The sequence below is a fragment of the Pteropus vampyrus genome, unplaced genomic scaffold, assembly GCF_000151845.1.
Source record: "Pteropus vampyrus isolate Shadow unplaced genomic scaffold, Pvam_2.0 Scaffold85, whole genome shotgun sequence".
In the NCBI taxonomy this organism is placed as follows: Eukaryota; Metazoa; Chordata; class Mammalia; order Chiroptera; family Pteropodidae; genus Pteropus; species Pteropus vampyrus.
Genome location: NW_011888866.1, coordinates 1,450,113 through 1,473,698, shown reverse-complemented (window position 1 = coordinate 1,473,698; position 23,586 = coordinate 1,450,113). Strand labels below are relative to the sequence as shown.

The 23,586-nt window shown below is 40.2% G+C and overlaps 1 protein-coding gene and 1 pseudogene across 16 annotated transcripts in view; both read right to left on the bottom strand.

Annotated features, from left to right (window-relative positions):
• Positions 1-5,176, bottom strand: part of HERC1 (HECT and RLD domain containing E3 ubiquitin protein ligase family member 1) — a 175,427-nt gene extending 170,251 nt beyond the window's left edge. For 15 of the 16 annotated variants that reach the window (XM_023532511.1, XM_023532510.1, XM_023532520.1 and 12 more), the window contains exon 1: positions 4,622-4,768. The gene's annotated coding sequence lies outside the window, so the exon portion shown is untranslated. Of the gene's footprint in view, positions 1-4,621; positions 4,769-4,973 lie in introns of those variants that run through there. The other variant, XM_023532512.1, reaches the window with a different exon arrangement.
• Positions 5,177-17,002: 11,826 nt separating this feature from the next.
• Positions 17,003-20,217, bottom strand: LOC105294313 (annotated as a pseudogene).
• Positions 20,218-23,586: the final 3,369 nt, after the last annotated feature.

Sequence of the window (23,586 nt, the reverse complement as noted above, 5' to 3'; positions counted from 1 at the left end):
AATGAGAAGTGACTGCTAATGGATACAGTGTTTCTTTGGGGGGTGATGAAAATGTTCTCAAATTAGATAGTGGTGATGGTTGCACAACTTTGTGAATATACTAAAAACCACTAAATTGTACACTTCAAATGCATGAGTTTTATGGTATATGAATTGTATTTCAATAAAAAAAAAACTGAGAAAAAAAGATACAACACATAATATATTCATTTATGTAAAAGAAATAATGAAAGTATAAACCAGAAACTGAAGAAATTCTCTAAGTATATCTTTTTATGTAGTAATGTTTAGTAATAGTAATGTTTTATATATCAAAATAAATAAATAAATAAATAATGAAAATTGAACAGGACTAGGGGGAACCCAAAATAGAAAACAAAAGGTAAGAAAGAACCTAATTACATTACAGATGAATAAAATAACCACATTAAAAGGAGTGGGGAATAAAAGAACTTAACCTAAGTAACTTTGGAAAACAGATACTATAAGGCTAAAGCTATACACAAATACTGCATCCTAATTAGCAAATATGTTTCTCATAAGGGTATGGGTTAGCAATTGTAACTACTTGATGTACATTCTAAAAGTGAATAAATAAGTTAGCATACTATAGATAACGAGTGCCAGGTTTCTCCAGAAAAAAAGTTACAAATAAGAATAGAGGAAAAGTTGGAATGAAACTTGTAGTGTTGGACTGGACTAGAAGATATCAATATAAACTCATGGTTTTTAATATATAAAGAGAAAGATACATATAGAAATAAAAGTGTGTGTGCACGCACACGTGCACACACCTGCATGCACTCACTCACATGCGTGGGCAGGTTAGTATATAAACATATATTTCCTAGCTCTGTCCTGACACCCAAATCAGCACACCTAGCATCCAGATCTTCATTTAAATTCTATTCTCCAATAAAAGGAATCAGAGCTCATTAGAGAAGTAGCTGATTCCAGGACTGGTACAAAGAAAGATACAAGATGAGCATGGAATAACCTGTGATGTCAGAATATAAAGAAGTGCTCAAAAAAGGATGGATGCCAATCTTAAAGAGCTCCTAATTGCCAAACCTAGAACAATTTGAGCAACAAAATAACACTATTGGATTATAAACTGTAGAATAAAATAAATACCCATGAGATCACACATATAAATAATTGAATAAATAAATCAAAAAGGGATATCTCTTCCTTACAGAAGAATTCCAAAAATTAAATGCAAAAAGAATGAGGGATATATAAAATCACCATTATGCAAACATCACAGTTATAACTGTTGTAGACAAGACACACTAATGGATGCCAAAATCAGTGGAAGAAAGTTTGAGGAGAAACAGTATATCTGCGTAGTCTCAAAGTGTAAAGAACAGTTAACTTTTTACACTTGGTGAATTCAGCAGAGGCCACCTTAACAAAGCCAAGGTTAAATATCACCAGCAGTTAAGACATTTCAATACCATATACCTTCTAATACGATGCACTGAGAAAGACTTTCACTTCTGTGGTTTTCTTGCAAACACACATAACCTCAATCCAATCATGAGAAAAACATCATAACCTTAATCTAATCATGACAAAACCAAAATGGGAAAAATTCTACAAAATAACTGACGAGTTGTCAAGGTCATGAAACACAAGGAAAAAAAATGAGGAACTGTCACAGATTAAAGGAGACTAAGAAGACACAATAACTAAATGCAATGTGGGATCCTGGATTAGATCCTGAAACAGAAGAAAAAGGCATTAGGGGAAAAATTGATGGAATTCAAATAAAGTCTGTAGTTAATAGTGTCATACCAATGCTAATTTCCTGATTTTGATCATTGTACTATTGTTATGTAAATCATCAACATTAGGGGATGCTGTGTGAAGCATATATAGGAACTCTGTACTAACTTTGCAACATTTCTGTAAACCTAACATTATTTCAAAAAAAAGTTAAAAATAAATAAAATCCATCAATCAATCATCTTATGCAACTGTCATATTTCATTGTTCAGGGATCTCATCTGAAATTTAATATCCCCATTAATTTAGAGGGCCAAGTAAGTAACAGCAGAACAAACTAAAACCATAAAAATCAGATCTGGCATCTAAAAAGCAAATTACCTTATTTATGTTCCCTTATAAATTTTTTAGTCAAAAATGTTTACTAGCTGTTGCAACTTAACTAGCTTTGCAAACTTCTTTTTAAATGATGTAATCATTTTTTTATGTTTTCAACATCATAATAATCTGCACTATGTGCCCATAACAATGCATTTACATTTCATGTGTCTGTAAATAAAACCAAAGTTTTATTTACATTAAAAAATTATCCTCAAAAGATTATAGTAAATTTGTTACTTATTATTATATAGTTGCCAACTATAAAATGCAAATTTTGTTTCACAAGTCAATTTCCTTTAATCCTAACACGAACATCTCCATACCCCAAACCACAGTCATCATTATTAAGTTCTGAAAATCTGAATTTTAAAAGATCAGCTGTTCAATATATCCGGTCCTTTTTTATTTCACATGTTAAGGAGTACTTTAGTCTTTGGGGGGAAAAAATGCTTGGAATATTCTAATTTTATTGCTATTTATTATTTGCATCCTCTACCAAACAATCCAATCCAATCAACAACACAGTCTTCAAAATTTCTTTTATCAAATAGGATTTCTGGAGAGGTTTACAATTGCTTTCTCCTCTATGCACCATCAGGATGCCTATACTGGGAGTGAAATACACATATGACCAGCAAATGAATGAGTGTCACTTGCAAATAGCATGACTAGAAATTTAAGAAACAAGTGATAAGAATCTTACGGAAAGCAAAATTCATAAAAGTTTCGAATTACAAGAGGCCTTAATAGGCCATTTAATCCATTCCAATGACAATCCCAGGCAGATGACAATCTATCCTATTTTTAAAAGCCTCCAGATTTCCAACCTCCCTAGATGTTTCATTCTGCCATATAATCCTGTCATGTGATTTGGGGGAACTATTACAAGACTATTGTTTGCCCTGCCTAATGCTTTCTTTCCTCAAGTAATATAATGATATATTTTAACTCACTTCCAAGATATATGTGTGTGTGTGTGTGTGTGTGTGTGTGTGTGTGTGTGTGTGTGTGTGTGTGTGTGTGTGTGTGTAGATACAGGCACACATATGTGCACACAGCCACCTAGGACAATCAGTTTTGCTTGTATAAACACATACTACAGAAACCTACATAATCAAAGGCACATATCCATCCCATCGCAATCACAAAAGCACTATGAAACAAACAATGTCATATAACAATTTTGGTCCAAAAATAACCAATGGAAATCAATTTTATAAAACCTTGAGGTAAACAGGTTTCTCATCCCTATGAATAATCACAGTTTATTTGCTTTCCACAAACACTGCTACTTTTCGGCATCCACTGCAGGCAGAATTTTAAAAACACATATATATTAGATCCAAGCAGAATTATTTTAATGTTTGATTTTTAAAACCATTCAGCAAACAATCATTTCGGAAGAGGGTCCAAAGAAAAAGATAGTGATGACAGAGTACAGCCAGTGATAAGGAACGAGTAACCATTCTAATCAAGCAAGCCAAAGAAATGACTCAAATAAAACAAATCATTTTTGGAACATACATAGAATAGAGAAGTTCCAATCAAAGATAAGCCAAGTTCTATCTGAAAAAATTAAGTGTCTGTTAGGAAATACACGAAAATGTTAACCATGAAATGCTCTCTGAAAATGGAATTACAAGGACGAGTTAGTTTGTTCAGATTTGGTATTCCTGTTATTCTGATTATCTATATTTTCTACAATATTACAGACATTATTTTAAAATTAAGACAAATCTGTCCCTGGTTTCACAGCTCTGTAGGATGGATAGCATGGCTTTTACATAACCTCCTGGGAGAGGTGGTACCAGCTCCTGTCCTCCTCGTGTCTCCCATGAACCTGCTACCCATCACAGGAAAGGTTTCACCATGTTCTCTGGGACAGCAACTGTCCTCATCATCCTCCTCTCACCCCAAAGACTAAACAATGTATCTCGTCTCTCCTTCTGGTAGCAAAGGCTATAAATTATTTTATCAAGGGGAGAGAGTTGGAAAGGGATTCACCAGATAATGAGTTGCCCCCGCCCCAATGCAGAGGAAAAGAGAAAGACACCTCGGTCCCAACCTCCACCCCATCAAAAGGTGGCCAGCCACGGGGGACAGCGAGGTCTCAGCCCTCCTCGAATCCGGAAAGAGTCGGGCCGCCGACTCCCGGCCCCAGACCTGGCCGGGGGAGGGGCGCTCTTTAGTGGATAAAGGGGTGGGGGAGAAGGTCAGAGATGCGACCCCGAGGGCTGAAGGACAGGTACACCAAGCCGCCGAAGGGGCGGGTCCCTCTGCCCTCTCGGGCCGGCGGCTGGCTTCTAACGTGGCTCTGTATGCGCCTAGGTGGCTGGAGGCCCCTAGGGCCACGGGGCCTCGCCAAGCCGAAAGGAGTCCCTCGGGCCTTCGCTGCCGTCCACCCGGGACCCCGACGGCCCCACTCCGCGGCGACCCCGGAACGGCCCCGGCCGGCCTTGCCCAGCCGGCAAGGCGCACGCAGAGGCGGCTAAGATAGAAGAGGAGGCGTTACCGTAAGTGGCTCCGAAGCTGAAGGGGGTGGGGCGCGGCTCCTGCGACCCGAGCCCCTCTCGGCAGTGGCTGCGGTGGCCGCGTCCTTTATTTTTGCTGCAGCAGCGGCGACTTGTCAAAGGGAAAGACGTAAGAGGCGGCGGCAGCGGCGGCAGGCGAGTCTCGCGAGATTTGAGCGGAACTCTCGCGTAGTCGGAACCTTTGCCCCTCCCACCAGGCCCGGCGCGGGAGGCAAAAGCGGCTGGGGGAGGAGAGCCAGGGCGAGGTTGTGGGAGGAGGGAAAGTGAAAGGTATTTAACCGAGGAGGGGGACACCTACGTTCTTTGGACACCCTGTCCGTGTGCAGCCCTCACCTTTCAGCTCTTGCGGAGTCCGGATCCCGCGAGGACCGGACTCTGTCTATGAGGCACAATTGGAGGCGTTTCACAAAGGACAGTGAGGCGTGGGAGACCAGCCAGCGCGCCGGGTTTTCCTCGTAGTGGGCGGGTAAGACCCTACCGACCGGCGTCCTGCTGCTGCTGAAGGAACCGACACGTTGAAAGGCTGACGGCAAGACTCAGTCGGCCACACCCCTTTATCTCCGACGCGCACCCCGTGCTCTGTACAGTTTATCTCCCATCACACCAGGCCCTACACCTCTGGCGGGTCAAGTTCAATCACTTGAAAGCAGTTCACTTGACCTACTGATATATTATTATTCACATCTTTGCGCTGCAGGACTACCAGAATCCTGCAGATGCTGGGGCTTACGACTCCTCGGTTTTCTTTAGCGCTGAGGAACACGAAGGTAGATTGTCCTTGGGGTAACTTACATCCTTGATCATAACTCCGACCTCTACAATAATGTCCTGTGAAGGACACTAAATGGCTTTGTCATCACTGTATCTTCAACACCTAACACCGGTCCAGGTACTCATTAAATTGTTTAGTGAATATTCCATCTTCCTTCTTTACCTGTTCTTACTCGTAGGCCCCCACATTTCTAGCTACCTTCCCGGTATCCTTCGTTGAAATTCTACTGAGCACCAGTTATGTGTAACTGACTGAAGACATGGAACCAGTCTCTGCCCTCAAAAAGTTCACAATCTAATTGGGGCGTAAGAGGAATACACAACAAACAAGCCATGTATGTGTCACTCGTGCAAAAAATTATAGCAGAGGCAGAAGAGAGAGTGCTTGTCCCTGCTTAAATTGAATATATATGAAGCAGTTTAGCCCAGGAGTTATTTGACTCTCTATCAAATAACTTGTTTCACTGTCAGGTGAGAATTCTGGAATCCCATTTACTAGGTGTATGACCTTGAGAAAGTTGCTTGACTTCTCTGAAACTCAATTCCTTATCAGTCAACTTAAAATGTCAGTTCTTATTGTCACAGGGTTCTTGTGAGGAGTAAAATATATGTAAAACCTCTGATGTACCAACTATTAAATGGTAGGCCTTATTGTGGGTAACTTAAGTTTCTGCTTATAGAGTGCGTTTGTTCTCTTTCTTTCTGGCAAACTAAATGCGAGGGAGTGGGTGTATGTGGAGTGATGTCGTTGCTAGCGCTTTAGATCTGGGTATTATGTGTGAAGCTGAGACAAGGGCCACAAGCTCCCCATCATTCTTTTAACTTGCTAATGATGTAGGCATCTGTGCCACTCACAAGTGTCCCATGACATTCCATTTTTCTTGGATTCGTAAAACTGTACTGCTTTTGTCTTTTCTCTTTCAAGAAAAGGACTCTGCTTATTTTAAAGGCCAATTGAGAGATTACCTCCTTTGCTCTCTCCATAGCTTCCACCTTTAGGGCTGTGTGGAAAGGAGAATTGAATACAATTGAGTCCAATGCCATGCAATTATCAAATATAGTTAATGGCAGCAAGTAAGCCTGATTACTTTCCACCGTCACCTTGACCACTCCACTCCTCCCATAAAACCTAAATCTATGTGTGCTGGAGTCTCATTGTCAGTGGCATTCTCTCAACTCTACCAGTTTATTTTATCTAGATTTCCCCTGGAGAAAAATGTTGGAGATGAGAAGGGGAGATAGAGGGAACGCAAGGCCAAGGCCTCAGCATCACAGGCCCTTGCCCTGATAGTCCTCTGAGTAGCACACTTTGGCTACACCAGTCAGCTCCATCTTTCCTCACAAATAGACATAACCCCCATCTCAGCCACATATTTCACAATCCCACACCTCAACCAGGAGGTCCCAGGCAGAGGAACTGGAGAATCAACAGAAGGATATATATTCTTCATCTTCATCTGCATATAGGAAATGTATGCCTCCTAAATAAAAATTAGGGCTAAGTCAGAATTGAAAGGTTCCAACAGATGAGTAAAGGCAGAGCAGAAGAGAAGTTTAAAAAATTTGGGGAAATAAATTTGTTTTCCCTTTGGCACTTGGCTCCAAAAACAAATAACTCCTTTGTTCAGAAAAGGGCTCTAGAGCAGGAATCCAGTCTTGAGAACCTTGTCTCCCTAAATGGCAGCCTATTTGCCCTCAGGCTACACAGCCTTTCTGAGCCTCTTCTCACATCTGTAAATAAGGTTGATGATGGGTTTCCTGCCTGCCTCAGAGTATGGTAGAAGTCAAATAACATAGGAAAGTACTTTGCAAGCCTAAAGCCACTATATAAATGTAAGGCATTATCATTCATTCATTTAACAGATTTTGTTGAATGCCTATCATAAACCAGGCACTTGTGCAAGGCACTGAATATTCTAAGTAGAGCAAACTTTAATACCTGTCCTTAAGGAGCTTATGGCCTAATGGAAGGAGATAGGGAAGAGAATAAATAATTATAATACTATGTGAGGAGAGTGCAAGTGAGAAGGTATGGGGAGAAGTATGGAGCAAGCTGAAATGCTTCTTGGAGAAGGAGGTTTAGAAGGAGAGCACACATAATGAGAATCCAGCCCATTTCATGAAGAGTGATTCATAAATCAACTCCAAAATAACTTCAACAAATTGCTCTGTTGTGGGTTGTGAATTCTGCTTTGTTCAAATAAAACTCACATCTCCTAAACCATTAGAAAAGAGTCTTTGATGTGGAGTCATTATATACAACCATTAGCTTTGAAGAAAAATGGGATTAATGGAGGGAAAAATCAGTGGTCTCTTAATTAGAAACATTTTGTTCTTACAGCTTGTGTCTGAACACCAGAAAAAGAGAATGCATTCCATCTCACATTCTGGTCCCCAATAGTTCCCTTCAGCTAGTCTTTCTGATCCAGGGAAAATTGCAAGCCAGAGGCCAAAAGGCATTTCCAAAATGTGATAACAATGCTTTATTTTTGTTTATGTTTATTTATATCCACTTTTTTACAAAAAGACTTTGAGATAGCTATTAGCACTCTATTTTTAATCATGTTTCCCACAAAGAAACTCCAAGAGAACATATATATCATTCAATCATTTCTCACATTTATTAGCACCTACTATATGTAAAACATTATGTTAGAACTGTAAGCTGTACAAAGTAGGTCCGTGCCCTCTAGGGTCCTGAAAACTAGAGATGGAGATAAAGATCCATGAAGAGGTAGCTAAATAACCAACAATGTGGATTCTATCCCCCTATATTTTTCATTGGTTGAATGAGTAAAATTGTAAAGTTAGGTACCCAACCTTTTTTTTCCCCTCCCCCGCTTCCCCGTGCCCAACTTCTGAAACTTGTTTACTCTGCCTTACTGCTCCTCCAGAGAAGTGGGATATAAAGGAAGGGCAAGAAGTTTATTGTAACTCGATATTTATAAATGTATGATAGATATTTTAGTAGGTCCCCTGGAATATATCAACTTTAATCAGAATGTAACCATTACAGTTTTCTCTGGGTGCAGGTTAAATCTGAGATTGACCAAATCCAAGAATCAACATTCTTCTGGAAGACAAAGACTTACACACACACACACACACAAAAAGCTGTCAATAAAAAGCAGTATGATACAATCTTAAAAAAGGTGCAATATATATACACATATATACATATACATATATGTATATGGGTGTGTATATATATATGTATACATACACACACATATATATACACATACACACACACACACACACACATATACACACACACACACACACACATATATATATTCCTAGAACTCAGAAAACAGAAGAGATTACTGGACAGAGAGAAATTCATCCAGGTGGTAAAATTTGAGAGAGGAACTGATGGTGAATATAAAAAGTTACATATTCTGATGATATGTTATGCTCAAAACACTAACCTCCAAGCCACAAAAGTTGCCTAGAATTTTTGTTACATGTATCTACATATGAGAACACACACATTGCCTCTTTTCTTGATGACAAGTAATTGATCTGCCGAAGTTTTGAAGGGAAACAGGGATAGTAAAAATGGGAACACAAGATTGGCAGATAGTTCTTTTGAAAATGGAGTCCCTTCTTGCTGAATACAAACCTTATCCGTTTGAAATTCAAACACTTGAAATGCATATTCTAAGTAAAATATCACACCAGACAACCTACCATCTAAACAGTATTAACAAATTCCCTTACTAGTTACTTAAGCCTGCAATAAAATAACCATCTTTAAATAAATTATTTTTACAACAGTTTGTTAGTGTTGTTTCATCAAAACACAACTGCCTGGGGCAGACACAGATGAACATTTTCTCACTGAGCAGGAGGGAATGGAATGTCGATGCTAGGGAAAGAAAATGAAGCTCCAGGGAAAAAGTGTGCCTACAGTGAGGAGAAGAGGAAAAAAAGGGAACTAACATTTATATGGTGCTATCCATGCCAGACACTGACAGCACAGTGGGAACAAGATGAACAAGGCAAATCTTTGTTCTAGAAAGAATATAGTAAGGAGGGTGTATATATAAATAATTATAACACAAATTTGAAAGTTCTAAGTACAATAACTTTCCCTCTTTTAAAGGACTGGGGAGCTTAGCAAAGGGATAGTTAAATTCTAGCAAGTTAGATCAAAGATAGTTCATGAGAAATGGGTCTTTAAGATTAATTGGTTAGTTTTGGACATGTGGGAATAGGAAACATTTTAGGCATAAAAAGAACAAGAGAGTATAAGTGAAAGTGTGCTCAGGATCAGGCAGTCCAGTTTACTTGTGGCTATATGGTGCTTTTGTTATCCAGGACTCTTGGTTACCAGTGACAGAAATCCAACTGAATTCGCTTGGGCAAAAATAAAGGAGAAGAATTAGCCCAAGAAAACCAAAAGAAGATTGAACAGTCCAACTAAGAGAGGTGGGAAGGATAATGAACTGAGGCTTCAGGAACTTCTGGAAGCGGAAACTTTAGCATCGCCAGAACTCTCTTGCTTCTTTGCTTCCCTTGCTGCTTTGGCTTCAGTTTCTCTCAAGACTGGCTTTCTTCACATGTCTGGAAATATGACACCTCCAAGTTTTACATCTTAGTATTTCCACCACTAGGACTAATACTCTTAATTCAAGTTTTAAAAATCCTGAGGGAAAAAGTGCTGATTGGTCAGGCTTGGATCAGTGCCCACCCCTAGAACAATCCCTGGGGGCCAAAGGGAAGGGCAAGGCATATCATAGATGTACACCACAATACTCACTAACAGTATAAGAAAAAGTGGTAAAGAGGCCTGGAAAAGCAGTCAGTCTTGTGAGGCTGTGCTCTGGGAGTCGGTAAGGACTGAAGTTGTATCTGTACAAGGAGCATATCAGCAAGGTGGTGGGGGAAGGAGGATGCGCTGGCCCAAAATTATGGTGAACATTCACTGGACAATCAGGTTAAAATGGGGTTGAAATTTTTGTCATTGTTCAAGTTGATTTTTTTATCATCTCAATCAAGATGTTGTGAAACAGTGGATCTCTCACATTGACTTTACTAAGGACCACAAGACCTGGGATCCTTCTTAGCCTTCTAGCTGGGAGATTTTAGGTGAGTATCTTAACCAAACTGAGCCTCTAGTTCTTTACTGAAAAATAATAGTAATCATGACAGCTAATATCTATTAAGTCTAGATGTCCTGAGCACTTTTCAAACATTTCATGTAGTCCTTAAAAAAAAATCCCTATAGGACTCTAAAGTTGAGATAATCTCCACTCCTAGGGTTATTGTAAAGATTAAAGAAACCTTGTAAGATGCAGAGCCCTTTTGCTTGGCACACAGCCAGCACTCAATACATCATTATTTTTAATTATCTGGTGCCCAGAAAAGGAAACGCCCTCATTTCCTGATTGCTTCAGATACCAGAAGCTGATACTTTGAGAAAACAAAAACAAATGGAAGGGAAGAACTCGATGACTCCTTGTCTCTGACATAAAGGGAGTTAGTTAGGGTCTGACCTAATAGGGGCTAAACTAGGCCAGGAAGAGAAATACTACAAAATAAAGAGAAAGTAGAATATTAAGATATGTAATTGTGGAATGTCAACTGAATGAGATTGGCCTAGGTCTTTCTTTATTTCTTTTAAAAATGATAGAACTTCCCCCCAAATTTCCATCGGTAGAGTGGATGATCTAAAGAACCATTTGAAGTTTTTCAATTCTGACCTGAATGCTGTCAAACCACTGGTATTATTTAACCAAGGACAGGAACTAACATTCGCTGAGAAAAACCAGTGTGCTTGGGCTCTGTGCTGTGCTCTTTATATTCAGTAATATCTTTTACTCCCTTCCCCCACCATTCAGTAAGGTGACTATTTTCTCTGCTTTATACATATAAAAGCTCTGAGGCTGACTGTTTAGAAGTGACTTGGTGGAGGTCACCAGCTGGAAAATTGCAAGGCTGGCATTCGATCACAGGTCTGTCCGACTTCAAAGCTTTGAATACAAAATAAGTCCCACTTCCTTACCAGAAAGAGAGAGATTTAAGGCATGGGGGTACTACTGAAACGGGAGGAAACTGATGAAATAATAGTTACTTCTCAACTTCTGTCCCCTACCCTTTCTCCCATGGTCATTTTCCTCTGTAACCTTAGACAATACCTCTTGGCTGCCTAGGGCTACAGACTCTTCCCAAAGATTGTCTTCTCATCAAAATATATCTGTCCTCTCCTAGTCTTCACCATAGTAAAATTTTGTCTTAAAGTGTGCTTATCCCTTTAGTTAATACATTTTCGCATTCTAAATTGGATTTTCTGCACGTATTGCAACAGTATTAAGAAATAACCCAAGTGATGGAAATTTCAGAACCTGGAAGAGGGGGACGAATCAGACCAAAGACAAGTAGGCCTTTGAGAATTCCCCCGGTTGTGCCTCATAGCTCTTCACCCTACTCTTGCAACGCCAGCTGTGAGTTTCCTGAATGCTGAGCCCGGGGCTATCATGTTCAGTGCCTGGAAATCAACGAATATGGAATGAATAAATGAATGAATGATACCTAAAAGACATGACTGTCCTTTACTTCCCCTAAGCCTCACATTAACCCAACAAATGTGCCAACTGTTCCAGGTGACAAGATTTTTATCTGCCTTTGGCAGAACATTCCTTCCCTTCTCCTCAGTGAGTTCTGCTGACCCACAGACAAGGTCAGAACAGAATGAACCATACCTCAGTGAATAAGAATGGACCCTACCACTGAAAAATATGGGATAAATCTTCAGAGAGCATAGAGAGAATGAGAAAGAACAGGTTTGCCTGTGTGTGGCAGTGAATATGAGTTACTGCAGAAGCAATCACCAAAAATCCGACAAAACCAGTTTCTTTAGAAATAGTCACCAGCCTTTTGAGGATCTATAGATATGTAGATATGTAGACAGACTCTTTCAGTTATAACCCAACAATGTAAATAAAAAGGGACTTTATTCATGTAACTGCAGATTCCATGGGTAAGTCAAACTTCAGGAATGGTTGGATACAGGTAATCAAACAAGGTCATCATGGATTCTGTGTCTCACATTCTATGTCTAGGACCTGCATTTCTCTGGGTTGGCTCATTCCCAAAGCAGCTCTCCACATATAGAAGGTGTCATGGCACCTAGCAGCTCCAGGCTTATGTTGTCTTTAGAACTCTTTTTTTAAACCACAAAGTAAAACACAATGACAAAAAATATATATATATATCCTGAATGGATGCATATCTCAATATAAGGTGAACATCTTTGTCACCACCACTAGATGAAGAAATAGAACCTTGCCACTCCACATCGGTTTCCTTGTAGACATCTTTGCAGTAAGCATGTTTGGGCAAGCATTTTCACCATGTGAACTAATTGGCCATAGACAATTTGTAGTAAAGAAAAATAAATGATTGACAGTTTGGCTACTTTCAGCAGACTTAATGTATTTTTTTCATTTTGATTTCATTTCTCCATTGACAAAGAGGTTCTAGTACTCCCATTTTTGTATTATATAAATCTTAGCCCTCATAATGAGGAGTAGATGTAGTGGCCTTAAAATAGTGGATCATAACAACTACAAATGAAGCCAGGATGTGTGCTACCTAGAAAAGCGATTATATCAATTCGCAAATTATTCTGTGAGCACAGTCATCCTTCTCACCCATCAAAACCAAAAGTTTACCAAGCTATGGCAAATACAGAAGAGGCAGCTACTAATTCACAACGGTTTTTGAGAGCATTAATTATTGATTCTTTAATTGGAAACTGATACCTCTCTTAATGAAGGATGAAATTTTAGTGGAAAAGGAAAAAGTTGTGATGCCAAAAGAGACAAACAAACAAGCAATAAAAAATGTTTAATGTTATGAACAAAAGACATTGAAGACAATGTATTTTCATTTTTCTCAATAAAGTCTTTTTAATTTTGTTATTACCTTTTTCCTGTTTCTTTATGTCCTTTTTAATGTCTCTCTTTTAATTTCTGTTCTTTTGTCATTTATGGCAAAATTGCCTTACTGCCAATTAGTTATGTGGCAAAAATGTTTTCAGCAGACATGCTTGCAGCAAAGATGTTTACAGGAAAGCTACCTAGAACCTTGCCACCCACCCGTGAAGCCCCATGCATAGGCCCTTTCCCAATCACAACCCTTCCCAGATCCTGACTTTTATAATAATCACCTAAATGTGCATCCCTGAAGTGGAGTTTAGTCCTGTCCATTCTTCTGCAAGCTGATACATCCCTAAATCTCTTTCAACCTATATCTCCCCCCTCGATCTCCTTATTTCACCCAATCTGTTGAAGAATCCCTTTGACTTGTGCAGCTTCCCACAGTTTAGATATTCCTGACCACATGCTCTCGGTGCAGTTCAACATGTTTCTCTGTCCCCTATATTTCCTGCAAATATGTAGCTGCATCCAGAGACTGGATTAGACTCAGATTTGGTCCCTTTGGCAAGCCTATAAGCAGTGTTTGGCAAGACCATAGAAGACACACAATACCTGGTTATCTCCCTTTTTATAATGTCGACATCCACTGATGCTTAATGCCCATATCTATTAATTCACTGAGAGTTGTTAAACGATGATATTTTAATTCAAGAGTTTCTAATTCATAGTTAGCAAACTCTGGCCTGTGAGCCAAATCTGTCAAATTTCCCTGTTTTAATAAAGTTTTATTGTCAGGAAGTGACAATCAGGCATGGAAGGCTAGGATTTAGTTTTTCTGTATGTATCATCTCCCTGGGACTAGCAGGTTAGGGTACAGTTTCCCTAAAGTCACAGAAACTACAGTCTTTTATCTCTCTTCTATCTCAAGGACTCTCCCTTCACTCTCTCTGCTTCTACCTATACTCCTCCCTCCCCCCATCCCAGAACACTTAACTGTCTTCCTTCCTCCAGAATAATCTCTCCAAGGAACTCAAACTTTTGGAAACCAAACCTAAGACAGCAGACTGCCTTAGGTAACTTCTCTCAGCCCCATAGCCCAAACTTCCTCTGAGTCAGGGAACCCAAAGCCTGTCTACCTTCTCAGAATAGGGAGGGAAAATTTAAAAAAAAAAAAGTCTGTTATTCTTTCTAATTCTTCCATGACAGCAAAAGCAAAATACAACAACCCAATAAATTTTCCTGCCACACCTTATTGGCTATCATATACAAAAGATGTGGTTATTTTGGAGGACTCTATATTTATGAAGTCCCCTTCTCTTGCAAATACCAGAAAAATCATTCAAATTAGCTGAAGGAAAATGGGGAGTCTATTAAAAGAACCCAAGGATAAGAGTAGTGTGGCCTCACTCATGAAGAATGAGAGCCAGGACTGAGACAAACTACTCAGAGCACACTCAGACATCATCACAGAACCCCCGCCCTGCCTCTTGTTTTGCATCTGCTCCATTCTCCTTTCTCTGCAAACCATCCCTTGTTTCTCCTTTCCGATGGCAGAAAGCAGCCATCTGTGGCTCCCAATTCTATCTCAGCTCAAGAGAACAGCAGACATTCATAGGTATCTCTCAAAGGCCAGAGTTTCCAGATGAACAAATCTGATTGTTCTGTCTCTGAAGTTTGCAGACATCCCTTCCATTCATCTCTTATTAGCCAGAACTTATTCATATGGCAACACATAGCTATAAGGGAGGCTGGGTTATGTGATCTCTAATGGTGGTCATAGGCTCTGTGAAATTTATCACTAAAAAGAAGAAGGAGAACTAGCTACTGGAGATAGTTGCCTCTGCCACAGTACATATCAAATACTTAGTTGTTGTTTAAGACAAAAATGGGTATAGCACCTCCTTGAGATAAAGCCAAAGACACATGATGATGGATCTAGCTCAAGCAGGGAGTTATAACTTGTAAGAAAGAAGAATTGACACCACCTAGAAACAGACCTTTTTGTATGACAGATTCACAAAAATGGATTCTCAGATCAATTTTCTCCAGCTTTATTGAGAAGTAATTGACATACAAAATAGTGTAAGTTTAAGGTATATAATGTGTTGATTATTTAGCCATGAGAAAGAAGGAAATCCTGACATTCACAACAACATGGATAGAATTTAAAGGCATTATGCTAAGTGAAATAAGTCAGACAGGGAAAGACAAATACTACATGATGTCACTTATACGTTGAATCTAAAAAAGCCTAACTCATAAAAAGAGTAGAATGGTGATTTCTAAGCATTAAGGTGGGAGAAATGGAGAGATCTTGGTCAAAGATTTTAACTGTAAATTAAAAATTTACAGTTAAAAGATGAATAAATTCCGGGGATCTAATGTACAGCATGGTGACTATAGTAACTATATTGTATATTTGACTGTATATAACTGTACATGTGCTCGAAAGCTGCTGAGAGTAGATCTAAAATGTTCTCACCACAAAAGCAGTGGGAATTATGCGATGCAATGGAAGTGTTCTCAGATCAATTTTAATCCATATGGCCAGATTACTTTCCCAAAAGTTTGTAATGACTCCCATTTCTATCAGCTGATTATGAGGGTGTCTCTTCCTCTAGTATCACATTCACTGCATGTTATCAGTGTTTTCCAGTTTTACCAGTCTGATGGGTGAAAGATGGTATCTCACTGTTCTAATATACATTTCCCTAACTACAATGAGTTTGCATTTAATCTCAGTTTTAAGCAAGGTTAGTGTGTTTCCTGTTTGTTGTTTTGGTCATGGCCTCAGGGCACACCAGTTTGTGGTATCTTTTCGACCTACCTCAGTTTGCAAGGCCTGAGAGTTGAGCACAACTCTACCTCTCAGCCTCAGCAGCAGACTACTCCCTGTACGTTTGTGCAGCCCTCCTAGATAACAATTTGCCAAAATGAATCGTTCTCACCTTTAATCCAGCATCCCCTCTTCTGAAAATCTGTTTTACAGAAATAATGTAAACTATATATATATATAAACTATATACACAAAAATATTCATTACAACATTATTTATGATTGAAGAATTTTTATAGCAATCCAAGTAGCTTACAATGTTTAACAAGCGTTAGGCAAACTGTGGTATGCTGCAATCCTAAATCCATTAACATGATAATTATGAAGACTGTGGAATAAATATACAAATTATTCACGATGTAATATGGATAGAGGTTGGCTCTTGGTTTTGCATACCCTACACCTCTTGTACATTAAAGGAACCATCCTTCCCTCTGGTTGTATGGTAATCGCACTCTTTCTCCCAATCCCTGCTTGCAGGAGTGGTCATGTGACACAAGCCCAGACAATCAGAATATCCCCTATCCCTTATCCACACTGGTTTGTCCAAGGGGCGAACATATGACCCATGGAGGGCCAATAAGAGTCACAGTATGATATTTGGTATATGGATACTTTGTCTTCCTCTGGGATCAAGACCTGTAAGGACTACAGAAGCCTCACTGTGCTGTTGGCCATTCTTTCCACCATATAAAGAAAGCCCCTTAGACATTAAAACCATACAGAAGAAAGCAGAGCCAGGGTATAGAGAGACACACAGAACCCTAAAAACTTTATTTGAGCACATGAATCTAGCTATTCTAAAAGCCAGTGACTTTCCAAGTTATCGAACTAACAAATTTTCTTTTTTTTTTTCCTTTGCTTAGGTTTTTATTCAAAATTAGCTGTCCAAAGTGATTTGACCTTTACAGAATAAACTAATTTCAGTTTATGCCTCAGGCTCCTTTTCTCCTGTGTTGTTTTCTTTTCGGCAGGCTTCTTCTCAGCCGCTGGTTTCTTGGTAGTTGCAGCCTTTTTTCCCATCGAAGGCTTCTTCTGCTTCATAACACCAACAGCCTTCTTTCCTTTCTTTCCTGCCACAAGCTTCTTGCCTGGAACCCCCTTCTTCTCATCTGATTTGGCCTGTAGTACTGCTGCTGCTTTATTTACCCGGAGCTTGTGGTTCTTGGCCTGACGAAGGATGGTGTTCCGGTGCATGGTCTTTGCACACAGGTTTAGCTTCAACATGATTCTCAGGTTTTTCAGTGGATCTTCTTTAGGACTGTGCAATCAATCTTCCTGCGTGGTGTTCGGAGGGCTCTTTGGATCTTTGGGCTTTTCAAGATTCTGCTAAGGTCTGTACTGAGCATCTTGTGCATGGGAAGGTTGTAGCTACTCTTGAGAGAGGCATCTTAACGCCACGTGCCATACAGATCATCTAATTTGCGGAAAGCACTTTCAGTCCAAATGCAAAAACGGCCCATGTGCCCACCAGGAGCAAGTTTCAAAATGTTCATTTTGCTTACATTACGCACAGTAATTCCAGGAATATTTCTGAAGGCTTTGATGATGCCATTGTCCTCATAGATGATGCAAGGTCCCCTGTTCTGGATACGATGGTTTCTCGCTTTGTCCTTGCCAGCTCTGATCCACTGAGAAGCATAGAACTTTTTAAATATCGTTCCAGGCCTTAAGTTTCTTAAGAAGCAAAACAGCCTCCCTGATCTTCTTGTAGCCTTCAACTCTATCGTTATCTACCATAGGAAGTTCAGGAACTTCCTCAGTACGATGACTTGTAGACATGACCAGTGCTGATAAAGCCAAGGCAGCCAGGACAGAGCATATGGCATATCGCTTCGATGTTGTGGTCACTCTGCAGTGCCAATGGTGCCCGATTTTGGTTGGTGCAAACATGTGGACCCCATGGCGCATATTGCCAAAAGCTCCGTGGCCAGAACGATGAGTCCCACAGTCTCAAACTCTGGGAATTTGAACCACAGCTCTGCCAGTACCCCACGACTCAGCGCTGGTTTGATGACCTGCTAATTCACTGACAGCATAGGGCTGCCTATTGTTTTTGCACAAGCTGGTGTGAACAAAGTTCACAATATCTGGTCAAATGGGAGCCTTGAACGCAGGAGGCAAAGTGACATTTTTGCCAGATGATACCCCCGTTTCAGAGTACACCGATATCAGTGGACGAGTACACGCCACGGCGGGGAGAGGTGAAGGCCACGCTACTCTGAACCCAGCGGCTCCCACAGGAAAAGGCCCAATTTCCTTTTTTACTTAAGCTACTTTGAGTTGTGTTTTGGTTACTTGCGACCAAGAGTTTTGACTAACACAATGTGTATATGAAAAAAGATTGGAAGGAAATGCACAATTGTGTTAGGGTAAAGGAATTATGAGAGTTTTCCTCTATATTTTCTACTCTGTTTGTAATAGTATATAGTTTTTATAATTTAAAAAAATTATTGAAGAAAAAAAGCAGTCTTGCCTCTTGGTGCCCACTGCAGCTGAGAATGATCATATTTCAGATGCCACATGTATGTAGATTAGATCAGATAAGTTTTTTAGGAACTTGCCCGAGGTCACACAACTGAGGGGCTGAGGTACAAACTCAGTTCTGCCTCCTCCACAGCCAATATTACAAATTAATCCCCTTTCTCATTCAAAGGAAAAATTTCATGGGCATACATATAAAGAAAATATATAATTATTCCACTGTATTTGGTAATACACTGTTGTAACAGCTGGCACTTTAGAAAACTAATCTTTATTATGCATATTATTCATTTCAATTTTATTATATATATTATATTCATATCCTATTGCTGCTGTAGCAAATTACCATGAATGTAGTGGCTTAAAATAACATACTTATTATCTCATAATTTTAGAGGTCAGAAGTTTAGGCTAAAATCGAGATGTTGACAGGCCTATGTTCCTTCTGGGGGCTCTGGGGGAGGATCTGTTCCCTTGCTTTTTCCTGTTTTGAGAGGTTACCCAAACTTCTTGGCTCATGGCCCCCTTCCACCATCTTCAAAAATAGCAGTATAGTGTTTTCTTAACTTTCTCTGACCCTGATCCTCCTGCCTCCTTTTTGTAAGGACCTTTGTGATTACAATGGGCCCATCTGAATAATCTGGGATAATCTCCCCAACTCAAAATCCTTAATTTATACTTACAGAGTCCCTTTTGCTATGTAAGATAATATGTGCACAGGCTCCAGGGATTAGGACATGGAGATCTTTGAGGGTTCATCATTCTGCCTGCTGCACAAGTTATTTAACTACAAAATTAAAAATTTGGAGCATATACAAAAAAAGTTACCCTCAATTCCTCCATCATCCTATCACAAGGAGTAGCAATATCTCTTTGTAACTTTTTCCAATCTATTTTTCTATTGAGTCTTTCACATGGTTATAAGTAAACCATTTTGCGTCTGGCATTTTCACCTGATATATCACCAGAAGTCTTTTCCTGTGCTGCTGCATGGTCTTTATGATACTCGAGCAATGGCTGTATAGTATTCCACCAAATGGATATGCTGTCATTCATTCAACCAACCCCCAATTGCTACACCTTTAGGTTGACATTTAGGGTGTTCCCATCTTTTCACTCCTCTACACAATGAGACAATGAACAAACATATGCATGCAGCTCTTTCTAAGTTTGTGGATTGTTTCTTTCGGATAGATTCTCAGAGATGGAATTACCCAGCCTAAGGAAATAAACACTTTGATACCAACAGCCAAATTGCATTCCCAAAGGGTATAGTGATTTCACTACCACAAGAAGTAAAGAATGCTAGTTTCACTGCATCCCATCAATTGTTGTTGCTCTAGGGATGTGAATTCAAAGCCTTTGCCAAATATCATTTGACTCATTCTCTGTACCCTGTTTGTACTCTGAGAGAAATTTGCTTCTTGTTGAGGAGCTAGAGAGAACCTGAAGTATCATGATTTCATAACATAAAAAATACATATATTTTACAGTTTAGTAACAGAGACAGTACCAATTGCCACTACAACAGCTGTGGAGCACATCTGGAACATGTCAACATCTCTTTCTTGTCTCTTATAGCTGTACCTAGATGAACCCATCTGGGAGATCTTCAGCTGCCCACCCCGCCGAACTCTGCAGGAGGATGGGGCCTGACCTCCCAGCCCTCGCCAAGCATGCAGTCTCAGCTGCTGTGACAACATAAAGAAATAAAGTCAAGTTGGTACCTAGACTTGACGGTCACTGGTCCTGAGTTACAGCTTTTTCCAAAAATGATAATATGACAACTATTCTAACAATAAGATAATCAATATCTCCTCAGTAATTGCTAAAATCGAGGCATTGTGCTGAGTACCATATTTAGTAATTTCATTTCCCCTTACAAGAATTCTAGAAGGTGTCTGTTATTTACAATGATTTTAAAGATAAGGAAATTGAGGCTCAGAGAAGTTAAGAAACTTGTCCAAGGAAGATTCTTAACCACCATATTAGATGGTGTTACATGCTAAAAATACATATTATCTACAACATATTATTTAATGAGTTGCTTATCAAAACCCAGTGTCTTAGTAAAAGAGCACCTGGCACCTTTCTGTATATTCAAAGAAAAGAAGCAGGGAGGACCCCTAAACAATAGCAGGACCTTGGGAGAGAATCACAGAAATAATGAGGAGGTGTTTGCTTGTACCTTACCCACACATTCTTTCACTATCTGACCTTTCTCAACTGGAAAATAACATAAGGAAATAAATGTATAATGGGTTCAGGGTCCTGGTTTGTCTCCCAGAGCAGAGGATCAGTGCCTTGAATTCTGGACTCTGTCATGTCTCTGCATTCCTTCAGCACTCCCCTAGCTCCAGGCCTGGACTGAGGGCAGTGGGCCAGACAGAAGCACAGATGGAAAGGCCTTGGCTCATGATTCTCAGTCAAAGTCTCCAAGCTAGGAGGTTGCCCCCCCCCCAGACACAAACACTCCAGTACATATCTGGGGTGGGTGGATATAGATGTTATCTTCCCCAGTCAAGAGCACTCAGACCAGGCTTCAGATTCCTGTTAGTCTCAAACAGCAGTTTGAAGTTGTGACTTCCACCCTCTGACCCTTTCTAATCTCATCCTCTCTCATTGCTGCTGCCATCTCTAGTAATCCTTCCTGGGGCACTAGCTCTGCTCTTCAGCCATAGATACTGCTTTTGTTGTGGTTGTCAGCAGTAATACTAGTAGGAGCGGCAGCAATAGTAGTATTAGCAGTAATGGTAGTGACAATAACAGTAGTAGTAGTAGCAGTGATGGCAGAGATAGTGGTAAGAGTAAAAATTACTACTACTACTATTTACTGAGCCCTTCCTGTATTCTAGGAGCTATGCCGATTACTTACCTGCATATTTTATTTCACCTTCCCAACCACTCTGGGCAAAGTGGGTGTTAATACTCTCATTTTATGGAAGAGGAAATGAAGCTCTGAGATATTGTATAACATAGCAGAGCTAGGATTTGAATCCAGGTCTATCTGCCTCCAAGGTCCATGCTCTTAACTGCCATATTCACTCCCTCCTGATGGGAAATGGGTTTCGTACTGATTACCAGACTGTGTGCTAGTTGTCTTGAGACTTGGTCACAAGCCCTCTGTATTAGTTTCTTTTTATGATAACAAGTCACCACAACTTAGTGGCTTAAATCAACAATTTATTATCTTACGGTTCTAGAGATCAGAAGCTTAACATGGGTCTTATAGACCTAAAATTAAGGGTGTCAGCAGGGCTGCCCTCTTTCTAGAGGCTCTGGGGAGAATACATTTTCTTCCCTTTCCATCTTCTAGAGGCTACCTGTGTTCTTTGGTTCATAGCCCCTCCCTCCATCTTCAAAGCACATCACTCCAACCTTTACCATTACATCTCTTTTTCCTCTGACCCATTTGCACCTGGGGTGTGTTCTGCCATTCTCCACTGCCACAATAATAGTGGATACTCTGAGTGCCGTCAGAGTCTACGTGCTCATGGACAATACATAATAAAGGGCTGTTAAAGACTGCTGCGTATCCAGGACTGGTGTCAAACAGCAGAGCTGATTCAACCTTGAAAGAGAAGGGAAGAAGCAGATTTGGAAGCCCAGCCAGGGGCCCTAGGCTCCTCTCTTTAAAGCAGCTTCCAGAACTTAGAGAATGGAAGCAAGTGATAAAACTTATGTATGGTGCGTGTGTCAGGGGGGAGAAACTCTTACAGCTTTAGTTCAAACTGTAAGTACAATTAGGGTCTGATTTCCCCCCGCCGTCTTAGACTCATAGGCCCTTCTGCTGCCCCTACCTCTCCTCCATGTCTTTCCTCTTCTATCTGTTGAAACTATTGAGCAGTTCTGTGTCTGTCATGCGCCTGTGCCATTGGCACTTCATGCAATTCATTCTTTTCCCCCTGCTCTAGTCTGTATTATAGAAGGTGACTCCCAGGCCTCTGAATCAGCTGGTTTCCAGCATATTTAGCCATCGGAGGGCACTGGAGGGGGACTGGGGGAAAAGTCAGACTATTTCTCCTTAACACACACATCCCTGGCTGCATCTCTAATTTTCCTCTGTGGTTCCACTGTCTTTTGGTGTCCCTGGTCCCTGTGTCCTGACAACTTCCTCCCACTGACATGACCTGGGGAAAGAAGTGACTTTCTGCTGCTGTTAATGTCTGAGTTGCATCATGTTCCCCAGTGGTTTCTTGGTTCCTCCATCACTTGTGTAGCCAGTTCTCCTTATTGACATCTTTCTGTTTTAAATACTTAAAATGTTATTTGTTTCCAGACTAGACATTACCAATATAGGGTCTGTTAGACTTTCAGCTCTCGTGCTCCAAGCACCCCATGCTATCCTAGAAATCTTAAACTCCCTCCCTAAGACTGAGTATTAATTTTCCCATCTAACAGCCTTGGTAACTGATTTAGAAAATTCATTTTGTTTCCTAAAATCTCTGAAAAGGAAGATATAGGTCCACAAAGGGCAAAGGTAAAATCCAGTTCCATTCAATTCAACAAATATGTACTTGGTTCCCAGCACTCATTCGACTATTCATTCAACTATTTTCCAGGCACTGTTGGAGGACCTAGGGATACAGCAGTGAACAAGACAAAGTCTAGTCTAGTGGGGGTGGGGGTGGGGGGGGACAGTGAACAAATAAATAAATAAATCTCTAGCATATCAGATGGTAACAAGAGCTACAGAAAAAATACATAGCTGGGTCAAGAGGCGAGCAGCGCTTAGGAGGACATTGCTCTTGGAAGGTCCCTCTGGTGAGGTGAAATTTGAGCAAAGCCCTGACCGCTGAGGGACTGAGCCTTTGTGGGTCTGCTGAGAGAGGAGTGTCACAGGTAGAGGGAAGAGCAAGTACGAAAGTAGGTCCCAAGATGGAGTGGCCTTGATATGTTCAAAAAGCAGAAGGAAACAAAGATGGCTGGAGTGGAGTGAATATGGGAGAGAGTGACAAGAGATGAGGAGA